The sequence below is a fragment of the Schistocerca piceifrons genome, chromosome 8 (assembly GCF_021461385.2).
Source record: "Schistocerca piceifrons isolate TAMUIC-IGC-003096 chromosome 8, iqSchPice1.1, whole genome shotgun sequence".
In the NCBI taxonomy this organism is placed as follows: Eukaryota; Metazoa; Arthropoda; class Insecta; order Orthoptera; family Acrididae; genus Schistocerca; species Schistocerca piceifrons.
Window position 1 is genome coordinate 8,224,783 of NC_060145.1, and position 20,277 is coordinate 8,245,059.

General features: G+C 47.8%; 1 non-coding gene across 1 annotated transcript; it reads left to right on the forward strand.

The window, feature by feature from the left end:
- The first annotated feature begins 6,445 nt into the window (after positions 1–6,445).
- Trnal-caa lies at positions 6,446–6,520 on the forward strand. Its single transcript has one exon. It is a non-coding gene; the product is annotated as a tRNA-Leu (tRNA).
- Positions 6,521–20,277: the final 13,757 nt, after the last annotated feature.

Consider the following 20,277-nt stretch of genomic DNA (forward strand, 5'->3'; position numbering starts at 1 on the left):
TGGATAAAGATCGGCAGTGGGCCCCGAAGACCCCATCCATGAAGCGTAGAAAGTATGTGATGATGCCGTGTCGTATCATATCGTATGCCTTCCGCATGTCGAAAAAGACAGCGACCAGGTGCAAAGGTGGTACAGATGGCCGACTCCAGGCTCACCAGATTGTCGGCGGCTGAGCGGCCTTTACGGAACCCACCGTGAGACAGAGCCAGAAGGCCCCGTCACTCCAGTACCCAGTTCAACCGCCGGCTCACCATCCGTTCAAGCAACTTGCAAAGAACGTTGGTGAGGCTAATGCAGACGGTAGCTGTCCACCTCCAAAGGGCTCTTGCCAGGTTTCAAAACAGGGATGACAATGCTTTCCCGCCATTGCGACGGAAACACACCCTCGACCCAGAGACGGTTGTAAACGTCGAGGAGGCGTCGCTTGCAGCCCACTGAAAGGTGTTTCAGCATCTGACAGTGAATTCGATCTGGCCCAGGAGCGGTATCAGGGCAAGCGGCAAGGGCACTGTGAAATTCCCACTCACTGAATGGAGCATTGTACGATTCAGGATGGTCGGTGCGAAATGAAAGACTCCGACGTTCCATCCGCTCTTTAATGGAGCGGAAGGCCAGGGGATAACTGGAAGAAGCGGAACTTATAGCAAAATGCTCTGCCAAGCAGGTTGCAATGACGCCGGAGTCAGTACAAACTGCCCCATTCAGTGAGAGCGCAGGGACGCTGACCGGGGTCCGATAGCCGTAGACGCGTCGAATCTTGGCCCAGACCTGCGATGGAGTGACATGGAGGCCAATGGTGGACACATACCGCTCCCAGCACTCCTGCTTACCTTGGCGGATAAGGAGGCGGGCTCGCACACGCAGCCGTTTGAAGGCGATAAGGTGGTCTATGGATGGATGTCGCTTGTGACGCTGTAGTGCCCGCCGGCGACCTTTAATCGCTTCAGCGATCTCAGGCGACCACCAAGGCACAGTCCGCCGCCGAGGGGACCCAGAAGAACGGGGAATGGCAAATGCGGCGGCAGTAACGATGCCGCTGGTGACCGATTGAACCACCGCATCAATGTCAGCATTAGAGAGAGGCTCAATAGCGGCAGTGGAGGAGAACAAGTCCCAGTTAGCCTTATTCAGAGCCCATCTGCTAGGGCGCCCAGAAGAGTGTCGCCATGGCAGTGACAGAAAGATCGGAAAGTGGTCACTACCACACAGGTCGTCATGCACTCTCCATTGGACAGATGGTGAGAAGTGAGGGCTGCAGATGGAAAGGTCGATGGCAGAGTACGTTCCATGCGCCATGCTGAAGTGTGTGAAGGAACCATCATTTAAAAGCAAAAGATCGAGTTGTGCCAATAAATGCTCATTGGTGGCGCCTCGAACTGTCGCCACCGACCCACCCCATAGAGGGTTATGGGCGTTGAAGTCGCCCAGTAGCAGGAAAGGGGGCGGCAATTGGGCTATCAGCGCAGCCAGGATATGCTGCACAACATCATCATCCGGTGGAAGGTAAAGACTGCAGATGGTAACAGCCTGTGGCGTCCACACCCGCACAGCGACAGCCTCTAAATGTGTTTGTAGAGGGACAGACTCGCTGTGAAGAGAGTTAAGGACATATATGCAGACGCCACCAGACACTCTTTCATAAGCTGCCCGGTTCTTATAATAACCCCGATAGCCACGGAGGGCAGGGGTTCGCATTGCTGGAAACCAAGTTTCCTGAATAGCAATGCAGGAGAAAGGGTGAAGGCTGGTAAGTTGCCGGAGCTCAGCTAGATGGTGGAAGAAACCGCTGCAGTTTCCCTAGAGGATGGTATTTTCCATGTCTGTGAAAGGCGTGACGGGACTGGGAAGGCAGATTACGCCACTGGGTCACCTGCTGCCTCCGATGGAGCACCCGTGCAAATGCTATCCATTGCGTCCGAGGGACCGGCGAGATCGAGGTCCTCAGCAGACGCCAGAATCTCCACCTTGTCCTCAGAGGCAGAGCTTGTAGGAAGCGGTGGGGCGTGTGTTACCGCAATATCGTTGGTCTTGGGGACTTTCTTCTTTTTCTGCTTGTCGCGCTGTGCCTTCGGTGGTTCAGGCTTCATGGGCTTCACTGGGTCAGTCTCAAGGACAGACGACGACCGTGAGGCCCTACGACCAGGGACCGGTGGTGGTTTCAACCACTTGCGGGCGTCCGCTTTTCCACTGGTCTGAACTTGCGAAGGGAGGTCCCCAAGGGATCTCTTCCTGGCGAGAGTAGCCGAAGAAGAAGTCTTACGCTTCTCCGGCTGGGAAGGGGGAGCTAATGTCCCCCATGGTTGGGAGGGCGTTGCTCCTGAAGAAGATGGAGCAGGAGCAACAGGGTGTGAAGTGCCCCCCACAATCAAGGGGGCTGTTGGATGCTGACCAATCACAGAACCATCCATATGGGATGACACAGGAGATGGAAGAACCGTCGTTGCAGCAGCGGCGTACGTTGACGTCATGGCCACAGGATGGAGCCTCTCATATTTCCGCCTAGCCTCAGAGTAGGTCAGGCGGTCCAGGGTTTTATATTCCATTATCTTTCTTTCTTTCTGGAATATCCGACAGTCCGGCGAGCAAGGGGAATGGTGTTCTCCGCAGTTAACACAGATAGGAGGTGGGGCACATGGAGTATTGGGATGCGAAGGACATCCACAATCTCTACACGTGATGCCGGAAGTACAGCGAGATGACATGTGTCCAAACTTCCAGCATTTAAAACACCGCATCGGAGGAGGGATATATGGCTTCACATCACATCGATAAACCATCACCTTAACCTTTTCGGGTAACACATCACCCTCAAAGGCCAAGATGAAGGCACCTGTGGCCACCGTATTATCCCTTGGACCCCGATGGACACGCCAGACGAAGTGAACACCTCGTCGTTCTAGGTTAGTGCGTAGTTCATCGTCGGACTGTTGAAGAAGATCCCTGTGGAAAATAACACCCTGGACCATGTTTAAACTTTTATGGGGAGTGATGGTGACGGAAACATCCCCCAACTTGTCGCAAGTGAGCAACATCCGTGACTGGGCAGAGGATGCCGTTTTGATGAGCACAGAACCAGAGCGCATTTTGGACAAGCCCTCCACCTCCCCGAACTTGTCCTCCAAATGCTCCACAAAAAACTGGGGCTTGGTCGACATAAACGATTCCCCATCAACCTGCGTACACACGAGGTACCGGGGTGAATATTCCCCACTGCCTTCTTTAGCCAGGCTTTGCTCCCATGGAGTGGCCAGGGAGGGAAGCGATCTATGATCAAATTTCTTCCCGTTGAGGTTAGACCTCGATCGCTTAGAGACTGCTGGTGGAGGCCCACCAGTGAGAGATGATGTACCACGCTTCATTGCGGGTCATCCGCCCTGATGCCACCCACTCCGACCAGGGGCTCTCCCCACGGGCGCCACCCAGCCACAGCAAAGAGCACCTGTCAGGATGGCCTTTGCCGGGAGTCCCGATGCCCCAGAGGGATAGGCATCTACTCCTCGGCATACGTGGGGAGGTAGCAGCTCAGGCATCAGCAGTGCGATCCCTGTGTAGTCAGGGGGCTACCACCAAGAGGATACATGACGACCCTACCACAATGGACTGGCTACCGTGCTGGATGTCGGGTGTCGAAATATCCATGTACATCACAAGGGCAAAGATGGAAGTGCACAACGGAGGGAATGTATGCTATCGGGAACACACTTCAGTGGACGTGGCCGGAAGCTCGATGTAAATCCAACTCCATGACAATACTGGGTGTGCCAGATCTTAGGGCAAGATGGATGTAAGATGCACCACGTAAGGCGTCTTTCCCCAAATGGTACACACTAACGGAAAATTTTGAAATGCAGTGGTCAAACCCCTTAGGGGACCATCATATTAAAGGCCGAAACAGTTGAGACTCCTTTTAGTCGCCTCATACAACAGGCAGGAATACCGCAGGCCTATAGTTACCCCCGAACCCGCAGGGGGGCTGACTGGAAGGCTCCACAACCACATAGTGGGGGTGGCTCATCATGCAAAAGAAAACCATGGGTCAGCCTGGTATGGCCAATGCGGAGACAAGACTGTGTGGTCGAGTCCTTTTGGGAGAGGCGAAAGGAAGAACGCCATGGGCCTGGTGTCACCTTAATTGCACGAAGTTTATTAGACAGGGGAGTAGCCTCCCAAGAATTGGCCCATGACTGTGCGAAGTGGGATTTGATGTGAAGCCATAAATCCGCTGCAGGAGGGGTTACAGAAAATGGGGGGTAAGTAACTGCTTCCCCAGCCAAACGATCAGCAAGCTCATTACCCGGGATACCCACATGGCCAGGGACCCAAAGGGAGGCAATGGAACAAGCAGCACGGTGAATATCAGCGAGATGGTCATGGATGGCAGAGACCAAGGGATGGCGCGAAAAACACCGGTCAATAGCAAGAAGGCCACTCATTGAGTCCGTACATAACAATACGTGGTTGTGTTGGGATTGCTTAATAAAGGTAAGGGCCTGGGAAATTGCCATCAATTCCACAGTAAACACCTCACATGTAGGTGGCAGCAGATGACTTTCCGTTCCAACAGAGGACGTGAAGGCATACCCAACATGATCAGGAGATTTAGAGCCATCAGTGTAAAAAACAACAGCATCCCGAAACTCCCATAAAATTTGGCAGAACAAGGAATAGAATACCACCGGGGGGATGGAATCTTTCGGACCTCGGCGGAGATCCATCCGAATTCGAGGCCGAGGAGCTAACCAAGGAGGGGTGGATGGGAGGGAGTGAGGAAGACAGGACAAAGAAGGAAGCTGAAAATCACGTCAAAGAGACCCAAGGCGCAGCCCAACCGGTAAACCTGCCCGAGGGCGGGAGTCGGGTGGGCGACGTCCATGGTCTGGGAACAGGATAGAGTAGGAAGGATGAGTGGGAGAAGAACGGATAGTGAGGGCATAAGACACCAGAAGCTGGGACCGCCGAACAGAAAGGGGGGGGGGGGATCCCAGCTTCAACCAGGAGACTATCAACAGGGCTAGTAGGGAAGGCACCGGTGGCCAAACGGATACCACGATGGTGGACTGGATGCAGCACGTGCAGTGTGGAAGGAGCAGCTGAACCAAAAACCTGACAACCATAGTCCAAGCGAGACAGAACTAGAGCACGATAAAGACGGAGGAGGAGGGAACGGTCCGCACCCCAAGAGGAGTGGGCAAGGATGCGAAGGACATTGAGTTTATGGAAACATCCTACCTTCAGGAGTCTGATATGGGGCAGCCAAGTGAGCTTGTTGTCGAAAAGCAGACCCAGGAAACGAAACTGTGTAACCACAGGCAATCGTTGTGCAGCGAGATAGATCTCTGGATCAGGGTGGATCATAGTACGGCGACAGAAGTGGACCACCCGCGATTTTAAAGGAGAGAATTGAAACCCGTGTGAGAGGGTCCATGCAGAGGCACACCGTATAGCCACCTGGAGCTGCCGTCTGCAGATGCCATCGAGGAGGAACTAACCCAAACGCAGAAATCATCCACATACAGGGCAGGGGGACCAAGGGACCGACAGAGGCCACAAGTCCATCGATAGCAATGAGGAAAAGAAGGACACTCAAGACAGAACCCTGTGGGATGCCCGTCTCCTGGGTCCGTGGAGAACCAAAAGCAGTACCAACTCGAACTCTGAATGACCGATGAATCAGGAACTGGCGGATAAAAATCGGGAGTGAGCCCCGAAAACCCCACTGATGAAGGGTTAGTAAGATGTGATGGCGCCAGGCCGTGTCATAGGCCTTGCGAAGGTCAAAAAACACTGCAACCAAATGGCGGCGCTGGGGAAAAAGCCTGCCGAACTGCGGATTCCAAGCGAAGTAAATGATCGATTGGAGATCGTCCCTCTCGAAAGCCACACTGGTAAGGGGACAATAGATCCCGAAATTTGAGGACCCAATTGAGCCGACGGGCTACCATCCGTTCAAGTAACTTACAAACAACATTGGTCAAACTAATTGGCCAATAGCTGTCAACAGATAGGGGGTTCTTACCAGGCTTAAGGACAGGAACCACAATGCTATCCCTCTACTGAGAAGGGAAGTCACCCTGGAGCCAGATACGGTTAAACACCCAAAGAAGATGTTGCCGTCGTGGAGCACTGAGATGTTGAAGCAGTTGATTATGAATGGAATCTGGGCCAGTGGCCGTATCATGAGAAGAAGATAGAGCAGAAAGAAATTCCCATTCAGTAAAAGGTTCGTTGTAAGATTCTGACTCACAAGTGGTGAAACATAAGGTGAGAGCTTCAGCCTGCTGTTTTTGGTGAAGGAAAGCAGCTGGATAGGAGGCTGACGCTGATGCCACTGCAAAATGGGTCGCAAGATGAAACTTCCTGGCAGATTAAAACTGTGGCCCGACCGAGACTCGAACTCGGGACCTTTGCCTTTCGCGGGTGAGCTGTGAGTACCGGGCGTGAGTCGTGCTTCGGTAGCTCAGTTGGTAGAGCACTTGCCCGCAAAAGGCAAAGGTCCCGAGTTCGAGTCTCGGTCGGGCACACAGTTTTAATCTGCCAGGAAGTTTCATATCAGCGCACACTCCGCTGCAGAGTGAAAATCTCATTCTGGGTCGCAAGATGTTCTGCAAGAACTAATGGGTCCGTACAAATGCCATCTGGGAGGTGAAGGCCTGGGAGGGTGGACTGCCGATGGCAATCTTGGAGAGAGCGAAGTGTAGGCCATACCCGTGACAGAGGGACAGTGGAACCAAGGGAAGAAACGAATCGTTCCCAACATATCCGCTTGCTCTGTTTGATTAAATAACGGGCTTTAGCGCGAAGGCGTTTAAAGGTAGTAAGGTTGGCTACGGATGGGTGCCTCTTAAAGTGTTGCAAAGCTCGACGGCGATCACAGATGGCAATGGCAATAGCCGTACTCCACCACGGGACTTGCCGGCGACGAAATGGTCCAGATGAGCGCGGGACAGCAATGCTAGCAGCGCGAACAATCGCGTCAGACACGTCACGGAGGACGTCATCAATACAACCCGACAAAGAGGGAGAAAACGCGACCTGTGCAGTGTATAGAGGCCAATCGGTGCGTTGGAAAGACCAACAAGGCAACCTGGCCATCGGGGAACGGGAAGTGAGCGTGATAATCAACGGGAAATGGTCATCATCACAAAGGTCATCGTGTGGCGACCAGTGTAATGAAGGGAGGAGAGAGGGAGAAGAAAGAGAAAGATCAATGGCAGAAAAGGTACCATGACCGGCACTGAAATGAGTAGGGGAGCCATCATTAAGAAGGCACAGGTCGTGGTCTGAAATAAATTGGTCTATAAGAAGACCTCGTCTAGATGGAAAGGCACTGCCCCACAAAGGATGATGAGCATTAAAATCCCCAAGGAGGAGGAAGGGAGGAGGAAGTTACTGAAGAAGGGCGGTTAAGGTAGCAGGTGTAAGAGTCCTGTCAGGAGGGAGATAAAGATTGCAAACTGTGACTGCAGAGTCGAAGTGGACCCTAACAGGAACCGCTTCCAATGTAGTTTGAAGAGGAATCCACGTGCTAGCAATGTCTGTACGGACCAACGTACAAACGCCACCAGAAGCCCGCAGGGGTCCGACCCAATTTCGACAGAAAACACGGAACACATGGAGGGTCGGTGAGTGAGCATCAGTAAAATGAGATTCCTGGAGAACGACACAAGCTGCAGAGTAGGACGAAAGAAGGGATTTCAATTCCGGAAGGTGATGACAGTATCCACTACAATTCCATTGGAGAACCACAGAACAATGGTTTGAATGGGGGCTGAACACTTTAAATCCAGTCATTCCGCCGGGTCCCCACCCGTCACCGACAAGGAGGGGGCGACATCCATGAACGACAGGTCAGAATCCGGTTGTGAAGTCGGGGAAGGGACCTCCGGTGACACCAGAGGCTCTTTGTCCCGGGACTTATGTTTCTTCTTCCGTTCAGGCTGAGATCGAGGAGGGCTGTGTGGCATAAAGGAGCAAGCTGCAGCAAGATCAGGAACAGAAAGAGACCGGGCGACCTGGGGGCCGACAGACCGTGGCTCTCGCGGTCGCCGCGCTGCAGCAGACCTTTGACCTGGAAGGTGCCGGGAAGGGGCATCCCGGGAGAGGCGCCCTTGACCAGCAGACGCCGAAGGAGTGGGACACTTCTCCGGCTGGGGAGGGGGAGCAGCGCCCATAGGAGGTGTGGGAGCCGCAGGAGAGGGGGGGAGGAGAGGGGTACGGGGTGGGGGTAAGGAAGGGGAAGGAAGGGGTGTAGATGTAACCAAGGCGTAACTAGATATCATGGACACAGGGTGAAGTCGTGTATATTTCTTACGGGCCTCTGTGTAGGTTAAACGATAGAGGGACTCATACTCCTGTATCTTCTTTTCCTTCTTATATACTGGGCGATCTGGTGAACGTGGAGAATGACTACCATGACAATTTACACAGACAGGAGGGGGAACACAGGGACTCCCCTCATGGAGTGGACTGTGGTCACCACAGAGAGGGGCCTGCGAACAGTGGGGAGACATGTGGCCAAAACGCAAGCACTTAAAACACCTCATAGGAGGGGGGATGTATGGCTTCACATCACAGCGATAGACCATAATCTTAACTTTCTCAGGGAGGGTATCCCCTTCAAAGGCCAGGATAAAGGCACCAGTATCAATACGATTGTCTTTAGGAACCTTCTGAACAAGCCGAACAAAGTGAACACCCCGCCGTCCGAGATTGTCCCGAAGTTCCTCATCAGTTTGAAGGATTAGGTCCCTGTGAAAAATCACACCTTGTACCATATTTAGAGACTGGTAGGGGGTAATGGACACAGGAATGGTGCCAAGATGGGTACAGGCACGAAGGGCCGCAGGTTGGGCAGCTGAAGTAGTTTTTATCAGCAACGAACCCGACCGCGTCTTGCTGAGGGAGTCCACTTCGCCAAACTTGTCTTCAATGTGTTCCACAAAGAATAAAGGTTTCGTATTGGTGAAAGTACCTCCATCAGTCCTGGTGCAAACTAGATAACGGGGGAAAGGTTTTGCCCCTAGCCGACGGGCCTGACCCTCTTCCCAGGGGGTAGCCATGGAAGGGAAGGCCGAAGGGGCAAGAGAAGCAGCACTTGAGGAATCAGTTACACGCAGAGAGATGGCCGCAGAAGAACGGCCAGAGTTCTGGACCCGTATGCGTTTCATTTCGTAACGGGGGAAAGGTTTTGCCCCCAGCCGACGGGCGTGACCCTCTTCCCAGGGGGTAGCCATGGAAGGGAAGGCCGAAGGGGCAAGAGAAGCAGCACTTGAGGAATCAGTTCCACGCAGAGAGATGGCCGCAGAAGAACGGTCAGAGTTCTGGACCCGTATGCGTTTCATTTGCATAGTATCCGCCCTGATACCACCCACTCCAATCAGGGGCTCTCCTCACGAGCGCCACCCAGCCACAGCAAGGGCCGTCCGGTACGGCGGCCTTTGCGGGGAGTTCCGATGCTCCAGGATGACGAGCAACCACTCCAAGGCATGCGTGAGGAGGTCACAGCTCAGGTATCAGAAGTGTGAGCCCTGTGTGTTCAGGGGGCTCAACCAAAAGGGTACATAGCGGCCCCACCACACGGGCTGGCTACCATGCTGGCTATGCACCCTAGAATCAGACGACGACGTGAAAGAAAAGGTGGAATGTACTAGGAGGGCGCACGTCGGAGACACTAGGTAAGGTGCTCTGCCCCAAATGGTTCACACTATGGAGGAGAAATTTTGTAATGGAGGTCAAACCCCAGAGGGGGACCAAGGAATGCCAAAAGGAGGAGGTGATTATGCAACAAAGCCGAATTGGAAAACCAACAGAACCAGGAGTATAGTGGGGGCCAACATAAGCAAGGACACCAAGAGAGGGAGAGGAGAGGGCAAGGGCTAGGGGAAAGGAGCAAGGAGGGGAAAGGAGGGGAAGGGAAAGGAAATGCAGCCCTGGAGAGAAAGAAGGCTGCAATGGCTCAGGGCCCCGTGCTCGCCACGCACGTATCCACAAAAGAGTTGTGGACACCTGGGGGAATTATTCATGAGAAAACGTCATTGTTAGAAAATAGTGGAAATCCATGTAAGAAATGTTTCGTGTTCTACCATTAGTATAATACAGCTTGACATGGAAATAGGTCACTTTAACATGGTGCAGATAGAAGATACCTTCTCGCCATTAAATTTGTCTTTAAAAACAAATGAATATTTTCAAATCAACAGCTCATTTCATGAAGTCATTACTAGAAACGTGAATAATGCTCACAAAAATTTGGAACTTAATTGCTTTGGTGCAAGAAAGTCTCCATCATTCAGGAAAACGCATTTTCAATAACGTGCCAGCAGCCATAAAAAACTTTACTACTGACAAATTTCAGTTTAAGAGGAGCCTAAAGGGTTTATTGCTAACCATCTCCTCCGATTCCATTAATGAACTGAATTTCTCAGCAGAACTAGCGTGCGCGCGGTTGAGAGTGAGTGAGAGAGGGGGGTGGGGGTCAAATAATGCGAGTACAATCAAAAGTATGTCTAAATTTTCATTCCACATTCCACGTCCAGGATCACTCCACTTGCGATCTGTAGAAGGTAAATTAGCATATTAGTTTCCCATTAAGTGTCTCCTCATTATGGATCAATTGTAACGGGAAGTGCATATAATCCAATCTAACCCTCTTATCGGTCCCACTTCTATTGAAGGTTACACATCAGACAAATACCTGTATGTTGTTGTTGTTGTTATCTTCAGTCCAGAGACTGGTTTGATGCAGCTCTCCATGCTACTCTATCCTGTGGAAGCTTCATCTCCCAGTTCCCCCTGCAGCCTACATCCTTCTGAATCTGTTTAGTGTATTCATCTCTTGGTCTCCCTCTACGATTTTTACCCTACGCTGCCCCCCAGTACTGTACTGGTGATCCCTTGATCCCTCAGAATATGCCCTACCAACCGATCCCTTCTTCTAGTCAAGTTGTGCCACAAATTTCTCTTCTCCCCAATTATATTAAATACCTCCTCATTAATTATGTGATCTACGCATCAAATCTTCAGCATTATTCTGTAGCACCACGTTCAACTGCTCTTCCAAGTGCTTTGCTGTCTCTGACAGAATTGCAATGTCACCGGCGAACCTCAAGGTTTTAATTTCTTCTCCATGGATTTTAATTCCTACTCCGAATTTTTCTTTTGTTTCCTTTATTGCTTGCTCAATAAACAGGTTGAATAACATCGAAGATAGACTACAACCCTGTCTCACTCCCTTCCCAACCAATGCTTCCCTTTCATGTCTCTCGACTCTTATAACTGCCATCTGGTTTCTGTACAAATTGTAAATAGCCTTTCGCTCCCTGTATTTTACACCTGCCACCTTCAGAATTTGAAAGAGTATTCCAGTAAACATTGTCAAAGTTTTCTCTAAGTCTACAAATGTTAGAAACGTAGGTTTGAACTTCCTTAATCTATGTTCTAAGGTAAGTCGTAGGGTCAGTATTGCCTCACGCGTTCCAGTACTTCTATGGAATCCAAACTCGTCTTTCCGCGAGGTCGGCTTCAACCAGTCTTTCCACTCGTCTGTAAAGAATTCGTGTTAGTATTTTGCAGCAGTGGCTTATTAAACTGGTAATTTTCACATCTGACAACACCTACTTTCTTTGAGATTTGAATTACTATATTCTTCTTGAAGTCTGACGGTATTTCGCCTGTCTCATACATCTTGCTCACGAGATGGTAGAGTTTTGTCAGAGCTGACTCTCCCAAGGCTGTAGGTAGTTATCATGGAATGTTGTCTACTCCCGGGGCCTTGTTTCGACTTTGGTCTTTCAGTGCTCTATCAAACTCTCCACGCAGTATCGTATCTCCCATTTCAACTTCATCTACATCCCCTTCCTTTTCCGTAATATTGTCAAGTACATCGCCCTTGTACAGACCTATATACTCCTTCGACCTTTCTGCTTTCCCTTCTTTGCTTAGAACTGGCTTTCCATCTGAGCTCTTGATATTCATACAAGTGGTTCTCTTTCCTCCAAATGTCTGTTTAATTTTCCTGTAGGCAGTATCTATCTTACCCCTAGTGATATGTGCCTCTACATCCTTACATTTGTCCTCTAGCCATCCCTGCTTAGCCATTTTGCACTTCCTGTCTATCTCATTTTTGACACGTTTGTATTCCTTTTTGCCTGCTTCATTTACTGCATTTGTATATTTTCTCCTTTCATCAATTAAATTCAATATTTCTTCTGTTACCCAAGGATTCCTACTAGCCCTCGTCTTTTTACCTACTTGATACTCCGCTGCCTTCACTATTTCATGCTTCAAAGCTACCCATTCTTCTACTACTGTATTTCTTTCCCCCATTCCTGTCAATCTGTCCCTAATGCTCTCCCTGAAACTCTCTACAACCCCTAGTTCTGTCAGTTTATCCATGTCCCATCTCCTTCAATTCCCACTGTTTTGCAGTTTCTTCAGTTTTAATCCACAGTTCATAACCAATAGATTGTGGTCAGCGTCGACATCTCCCCCTGGAAATGTCTTACAATTTAAAATCTGGTTCCTAAATGTCAGTCCTACCATTATAGAAACTATCTATATCTCCAGGCTTCTTCCATGTATACAACCTTCTTTTATGGTTCTTGAACCAATTGTTAGCTATGATTAAGTTATGCTCTGTGCTAAATTCTACCAGGCAGCTTCCTCTTTCATTTCTTCCCCCCCAATCCATTTTCACCTACTATGTACCTTCTCTCCGTTTTCCTACTACCGAGTTCCAATCACTCATGACACTTTTCGTCTCCCTTCACTATCTGAATAATTTCTTTAATGTCATCACACATTTCATCAATATCTTCGTCATCTGCGGAGCTAGTTGGCATATAAACTTGTACTACTGTGGTAGGCGTGGACTTCGTGTCTTTCTTGGCCACAATAATGCGTTCACTATGCTGTTTGTCCTTCCACATGAACCGTTGGTGGGGAGGCTTGTGTGCCTCAGCGATACAGATGGCCGTACCGTAGGTGCAACCACAACGGAAGGGCATCTGTTGAGAGGCCAGACAAACGTGTGGTTCCCGAAGAGGGGCAGCAGCCGTTTCAGTAGTTGCAAGGGCAACAGTCTGGATGATTGACTGATCTGGCCTTATAACATTAACCAAAACGCCCTTGCTGTGCGGGTACTGCGAAAGGCTGAAAGCAAGGGGAGGGCATGCAGTTTTACTGTATGGATAAATGATGATGGCGTCCTCTTGGGTAAAATATTCCGGAGGTAAAATAGTCCCCCATTCGGATCTCCGGGCGGGGACTACCCAAGAGGACGTCGTTATCAGGAAAAAGAAAACTGGCCTTCTACCGATCGGAACGTGGAACATCAGATCCCTTGACCGGGCAGGTAGATTAAAAAATTTTAAAAGGGAAATGGATTGGTTAAAGTTAGATATAGTGTGAATTAGCGAAATTCGGTGGCAGGAGAAACAAGACTTTTGGTCAGGTGAATACAGGGATATAAAAACAAAATCAAATAGGGGTAATGCAGGAGTAGGATTAATACTGAATAAAAAAAATTGGTTTGCCGGTAAGCTACTACAAACAGCATAATGAACGCATTAATGTGGCAAAGATAGACACGAAGCCCACGCCTACCACAGTAGTACAAGTTTATATGCCAACTAGCTCTGCAGATGAAGAAATTGAAGAAATGTATGATGAAATAAAAGAAATTATTCAGGTAGTGAAGGGAGACGAAAATTTAATAGTCATGGGTGACTAGAATTCGAGAGTAGGAAAAGGGAGAGAAGGAAACATAGTAGGTGAATATGGATTGGGGGCTAAGAAATGAAAGAGGAAGTCGCCTGGTAGAGTTTTGCACAGAGCATAACTTAACCATAGCAAACACTTGGTTCAAGAACCATGAAAGAAGGTTATATACATGGAAGAATCCTGGAGATAGTAGAAGGTATCAGATAATACAATGGTAAGACAGAGATTTAGGAACCAGGTTTTAAATTGTACGACATTTCCGGGGGTAGATGTGGACTCTGACCACAATCTATTGGTTATGAACTGTAGATTAAAACTGAAGAAACTGCAAAAAGGTGGGAATTTAAGAAGATGGGACCTGGATAAACTGAAAGAACCAGAGGTTGTACAGTGTTTTGGGGAGATCATAAGGGAACAATTGACAGGAATGAGGGAAAGAAGTACATTAGAAGAAGAATGGATAGCTTTGCGGGATGAAAAAGTGAAGGCATCAGAGGATCAAGCGGGTAAAAAGACGAGGGCTAGTAGAACTCCTTGGGTAACAGAAGAAATATTGAATTTAATTCATGAAAGAGAAAATATAAAAATGCAGTAAATGAAACAGGCAAAAAGGAATACAAACGTCTCAAAAATGAGATAGACAGGAAGTGCAAAATGGCTAAGCAGGGATGGCTAGAGGACAAATGTAAGGATGTAGAGGCTTATCTCACTAGGATAAGATAGTTACTGCCTACAGGAAAATTAAAGAGACCTTTGGAGAAAAGAGAACCACTTGTATGAATATCAAGAGCTCAGATGGAAACCCAGTTCTAAGGAAAGAAAGGAAAGCAGAAAGGTCGAAGGAGTATATAGGTCTGTACAAGGGCGATGTACTTGAAAATATTACGGAAATGGAAGAGGATGTAGATGAAGTTGAAATGGCAGATACGATACTGCGTGAAGAGTTTGACAGAGCACTGAAAGACCTGAGTCGAAACAAGGCCCCGTCAGTAGACAACATTCCATGAGAACTACTGACCCTTTTGGGAGAGACAGTCCTGACAAAACTCTACCATCTCGTGAGCAAGATGTATGAGACAGGCGAAATAGCCTCAGAAACAAAATAAAAAAACGGAGTAGGTATTAAAATCCATGGAGAAGAAATAAAAACTTTGAGGTTTGCCGATGACATTGTAATTCTATCAGAGACAGCAAAGGACATGGAAGAGCAGTTGAACGGAATGGACAGTGTCTTGAAAAGAGGATATAAGATGAACATCAACAAAAGCAAAACGAGGGTAATGGAATGTGGTCGAATTAAGCCGGGTGATGCTGAGGGAATTGGAATAGGGAATGAGACACTTAAAGTAGTAAAGGGGTTTTGCTATTTGGGGAGCAAAATAACTGATGATGGTCGAAGTAGAGAAGATATAAAATGTAGACTGGCAATGGCAAGGAAAGCGTTTCTGAAGAAGAGAAATTTGTTAACATCGAGTATAGATTTAAGTGTCAGGAAGTCATTTCTGAAAGTATTTCTATGGAGTGTAGCCATGTATGGAAGTGAAACATGGACGGTAAATAGTTTGGACAAGGAGAGAATAGAAGCTTTCGAAATGTGGTGCTACAGAAGAATGCTGAAGATTAGATGGGTAGATCACATAACTAATGGGGAAGTATTGAATAGGATTGGGGAGAAGAGAAGCTTGTGGCACAACTTGACCAGTAGAAGGGATCGGTTGGTAGGACATGTTCTGAGGCATCAAGGGATCACCAATTTAGTATTGGAGGGCAGTGTGGAGGGTAAAAATCGTAGGGGGAGACCAAGAGATGAATACACTAAGCAGATTCAGAAGTATGTAGGTTGCAGTAGGTACTGGGAGATGAAGAAGCTTGCACAGGATAGAGTAGCATGGAGAGCTGCATCAAACCAGTCTCAGGACTGAAGACCACAACAACAACAACACAAAAAAGTGCTTTTCTTTTTATCTGTAGGACTAATAGTTTGCGTGTAAAGAGCGAGGGGATATGAAAATCTTACCCATTGTTTTTGAAGTGTTGCGGGTTGCCCCGTAGGTAGAGGCAGCTGAATGACCTTGTGTACCCAGTTCGTAACTGTAGTGCTTGCCTTGTATATTTATCATAATATTCTACCTCTTAATGATTGGATTATGGCATCTTTTCGAAATTTTAATTTCTGTCAATAATTGTATGAAATATGGAAAATGAAATCTTTCTTGCCTCTGGAAGCCATTAGATAGGCAACCTTCAACTGGGACAATGAAGGATGAACCATGGACCATGAAACGATGGGAAATGCTTGTCTCTATGCCTCGGCGGGCCTATTACTCTTCTTACCTCAGTCTCTTGGTCTTCACATGCAATATGCGATAGAAAAAATATGACAGTTCTCTAAATTTTGCAATGAGGATATCGCTGGAGTAATGCCTGTGCGTGTGTATTGTGTATTAAACCGGGGACCTAGAAACGACGGAGAGACTTTGCCCCGTCATAGCCCTCAGTGGTACGCAACCCCACAACAGGCCACAGCAGTCTACCCACCCCACCGCCGCCCCACACCAAACCCAGGGTTAGTGTGCGGCTCGGCACCCAGTGGGCCCCCCGGGAACGTCTCACACCAGACGAGTGTAACCCCAATTTTTGCGTGGTTGAGTACTTACGGTGTACGCTTATGTGGGGACAGTGTTTGCTCAGCAATCGCCGACATAGTGTAACTGAGGCGGAATAAGGGAAACCAGCTGCATTCGCCGAGGTAGTTGGAAATCCGCCTGAAAAACCCGTCCCCAGGCAGGCCGGCACCCCGGACCTTGACACTATTCCGCCGGGTGCATTCGTGCCGGGGACCGGCGCGCCTTCCTGCTCGGGAAGCAGCGCCTCAGACCGGGCGGCTAGGCGGGCGGGCTGCCTTGCCTTACTTGCAAACGCGCCCAATTAAGTTGGATGAGCTTTTCTGTTCATTTGAGGGCTGGACTGACCCTTAACGCGTCTAACACCGCGGCTCTCACTCCATTAGATATTTGCGTTTATCTCTGTTTGACAAGGACTCCAGACGCTACGAAAAAGTCTAGGACAGGTCGCTCTACATTCTTGTATCCGTTTTCCTCGACTGATAAACAGCAGCTTCCCAAAAACTGCCTACAATCTAAATCTGCATTCGGCTTGTATACTACTGATTTCAAATATTCATGCCATTTGACAGTGATCCATTTTCTTAACACTGGATATGTGGGATGTTTCAAGAATACTTTTACAAATTTTGGGAACAGGTTCCTTACATCAAAACAAGAAAAAACAGTTCAGATGAACATATGTCCGAAAATCCTTCGTTTTCGAGTTTTTAATGGAAGATTACAATTTAGGTCATTGACACATAAAGTCATAACAAATGCTCGAAATGTCCTCCTCATGCTCCTAAACATACAAGCGCTCGTCGAATCACGGACTGTCACAGCCTTTCCATATATTTGAAACGGTATCGCACAAATACTGAATAGGTTGTGAAACGTCACCAGCTGGTGAATGAATGACTTTTAATATTACGCGATTTAGGATAACCCGTCGTCAGATATCAGATACATCGAGTAGTACAGATGAACTGGAGTTCGTGCTACATACATAACTCTCAGAGGCAGACTACTTGTCGCATCTCCACCTTCAGATACTCTCCGACTGTTTCAAATGGTTTCGCGGGCTTCCATGACACGTCGATGAAGAGTTTCTTCATCCGGGTGGTTTATTGCGTAGGCCAATTCTTTAAGATGTGCCTAAAGACAATGATATAAAGGCTGAGGTCAGGGAAACGAGCAGCAGAGCATGACTCCCCCCCCCCCCCATCCTCTAATTCGCCATCTGTCATGGTAGATACCAGCCAGTGCGTCTCGAGCACTGAGGCTGAAACGTGCTGAAGCTCCACCATGCGTAAACCGAATGTTTCTTCGTACTTGCAGCCCCAAATCTGCTAGTGGGTCTTGCAGGGTGTTCAGAATAACTTCCTGCAGACGACACCTGTAAGACGTGGTGGGAGAGCGTATAGCCCTACCAGTCGGTCTGCTACAGTTGCAGCTCACAAATTAATCTTAAACCGATGCGGGCGTCTTTCTTGCACTGTAGCGTGAGTAACACGATCGGCCCTTATGTGTTGGTAGTGGAAATTTGCTATCGCATCTCTTCCAAACGTTGCGTCGTCTACAAACAAAACTGCTGAGACAGACAACGGATTGTCAGTTTGTGCAACAAGCCATTGGCAAAAGTTCTCCTGTGGTGGGTGGAAGACACTTGTGAGGTCTTGCACATATTGACATTTTGATTTTTCATGTAGCATACGTACGACGAACTTTGATGAGGTAATAGATTCTTTCGCAGAAAGGAAAGCAGTGTAAAGCTATTACAAGATTAGAGGGAAAAATGCTGGGACCTAAGGATTGAAGAAATGTGTACTGTCTTGCTTGTCTCTTGTCTTTACTGGTTTTATGTTTCGTATATTTAATTTTATGTCACACAAAAGAGAAAGTTGTTAGCTAACAGGCGATAAAGAGTGCAAATTTTTTGAAGATTTTTTATCCTCCTGGTACAAATAATCCCACACAATATTCATTGTGAGTTTTTTTTAAAGGGGGGTAGGATGTCAAACCGGCCGAATTGGAGCAGGAGAGGCAGCACTGGACATTTTAATTTCCACTGTCCTGAATATAGTTTTGATGGCTTCCGTTACAAAATGCACACGTTTGAAATCCACTGAGCGAAATAGAGTGGCGTGCGACAGAAGAATACTGCGTGAAGAGGCGTGGCATTGTACGTTGGCACACTTAGTACCAAAAATACGCCTTACATTTCCTCGAACATATATGTTTCATATATCAACTATTCAGAAAGATGTGTGCCACAAAAGGAACATTTTTTGAAAAACCATTTTTTTTCTTAATTTTTGACGTCCTATCCCAAACGCTCGAGGGGGGAGGGGGGGGGGGAGGCGACACTATCAGGTTTCTGCCCCCGTTCGGAAATATCGTATATCTGGTGCTCTTTGGATATTATTACTTTGTGAATATTAGTGTAATTGTCTTTTCTCTTTCTAATGTTTAGCGTCTGGTGCACTACTCTCTGATGTGTGGCAGTAAAATTCACGTATGTGCTCTCATGACTTTTCCAAGTGCTTCCTAATGAGGACTGTGTTAACCCATAATAACAGGGACAATGTTAAAAGTAAACAATTTTTTTTACCTATATGGCCGATTGCATACCAAGAAGAATGACAATTCTTAGAAATAGTTAAAAATACGTCCATTGTATTTTACGATCTACAGATGTAACCAGAAATATAACAGGCGATAGCTTAGAACTATTCTCACGCGGCTTAGCCTTTTCTCCCGCCGACTCCTTCGTATGAGACATTAGTAATGCCGTCAGACTTCATGAAAAGATATAATAGTTCCAATTCCAAAGAAAGCAAGTCTTACCTTACCAAATTTAACGAAGGCAAAATCTAGTTTTATTGTATTTGTAGATTTAGAGTAAGCTTTTGACATTGTTGACTGACTTACATTCTTTGAAACTTTGATGACAGCTGGGATAAAATACTGCGAGCGAAAGGTCATTTATAATTTTTACGGAAACCATACTGCAGTTATAAGAGTCAAAGGACACAAAAGGAAAGCGGTGGTTGAGAAGGTAATGAGACAGGGTTGTAGGCTATCCCCAATATTATTCAACCTGTACATCGAGTGAGCACTAAAGGACACCAAGGAGAATATTTTTGAAGGAAATTAAAAAGTCATGGAAAAGATATAAAAGCTTTGAGGTTTTACGACGACACCGTAATTCTGCCAGAGACCGCAATGGTCTTGGAAGAACGGTTGAACAGAATGGACGATGGCCTGAAAAAAGATTGTCAGATGATAAAGTAATATAAGGATGTGGAATGTAGGTGGACTGAAGCGCCTAGAACCGCTCGGCCACACTGGCCGGCTGGTTCCGTTCTTGCAGGATCTCTTTCCGGTCGCAGCAATGTCGGAGGTTTGGTGTTTTGCCAGATTCCTGATATTCACGGTGCAGTCGTGAAATGGTCGTACGGGGAAATACCCACTTTATCGCTACCTCGGAGATGCTGTGCCCCATCGCTCTTGCGCCGACTATAACACCACGTTTAAACTCACTTAGTTTTGGCAACCTGCCATTTTAGCAGCAGTAACCGATATGACAACTGTGCCAGACACTTGTTGTCTTATATAGGTGTTGCGACCGCGGCGCCATATTTTGCCTGTTTACATATCTCTGTATTCGAATACGTATGCCTATACCAGTTTCTTTGGCGCTTCAGTGTAATAATAATTAATTACCGAATAATTTACGTGAAAATTTTATAAACCTAATGAAAATGTTTCTAAAACCCCTACCGCCCACCATGAAAGCTGGGATGCCTCTAACGGGCGGTAGGCACCAGGTTGACTACCACTGAAGCCTATGTTAATACTTCCACTATGCTGTTGATAGTGGCTTACTCGCATTCCTATTTTCCTATTCATTACTACACCTACTCTTGCGTCACCTACATTGGATTTTGTA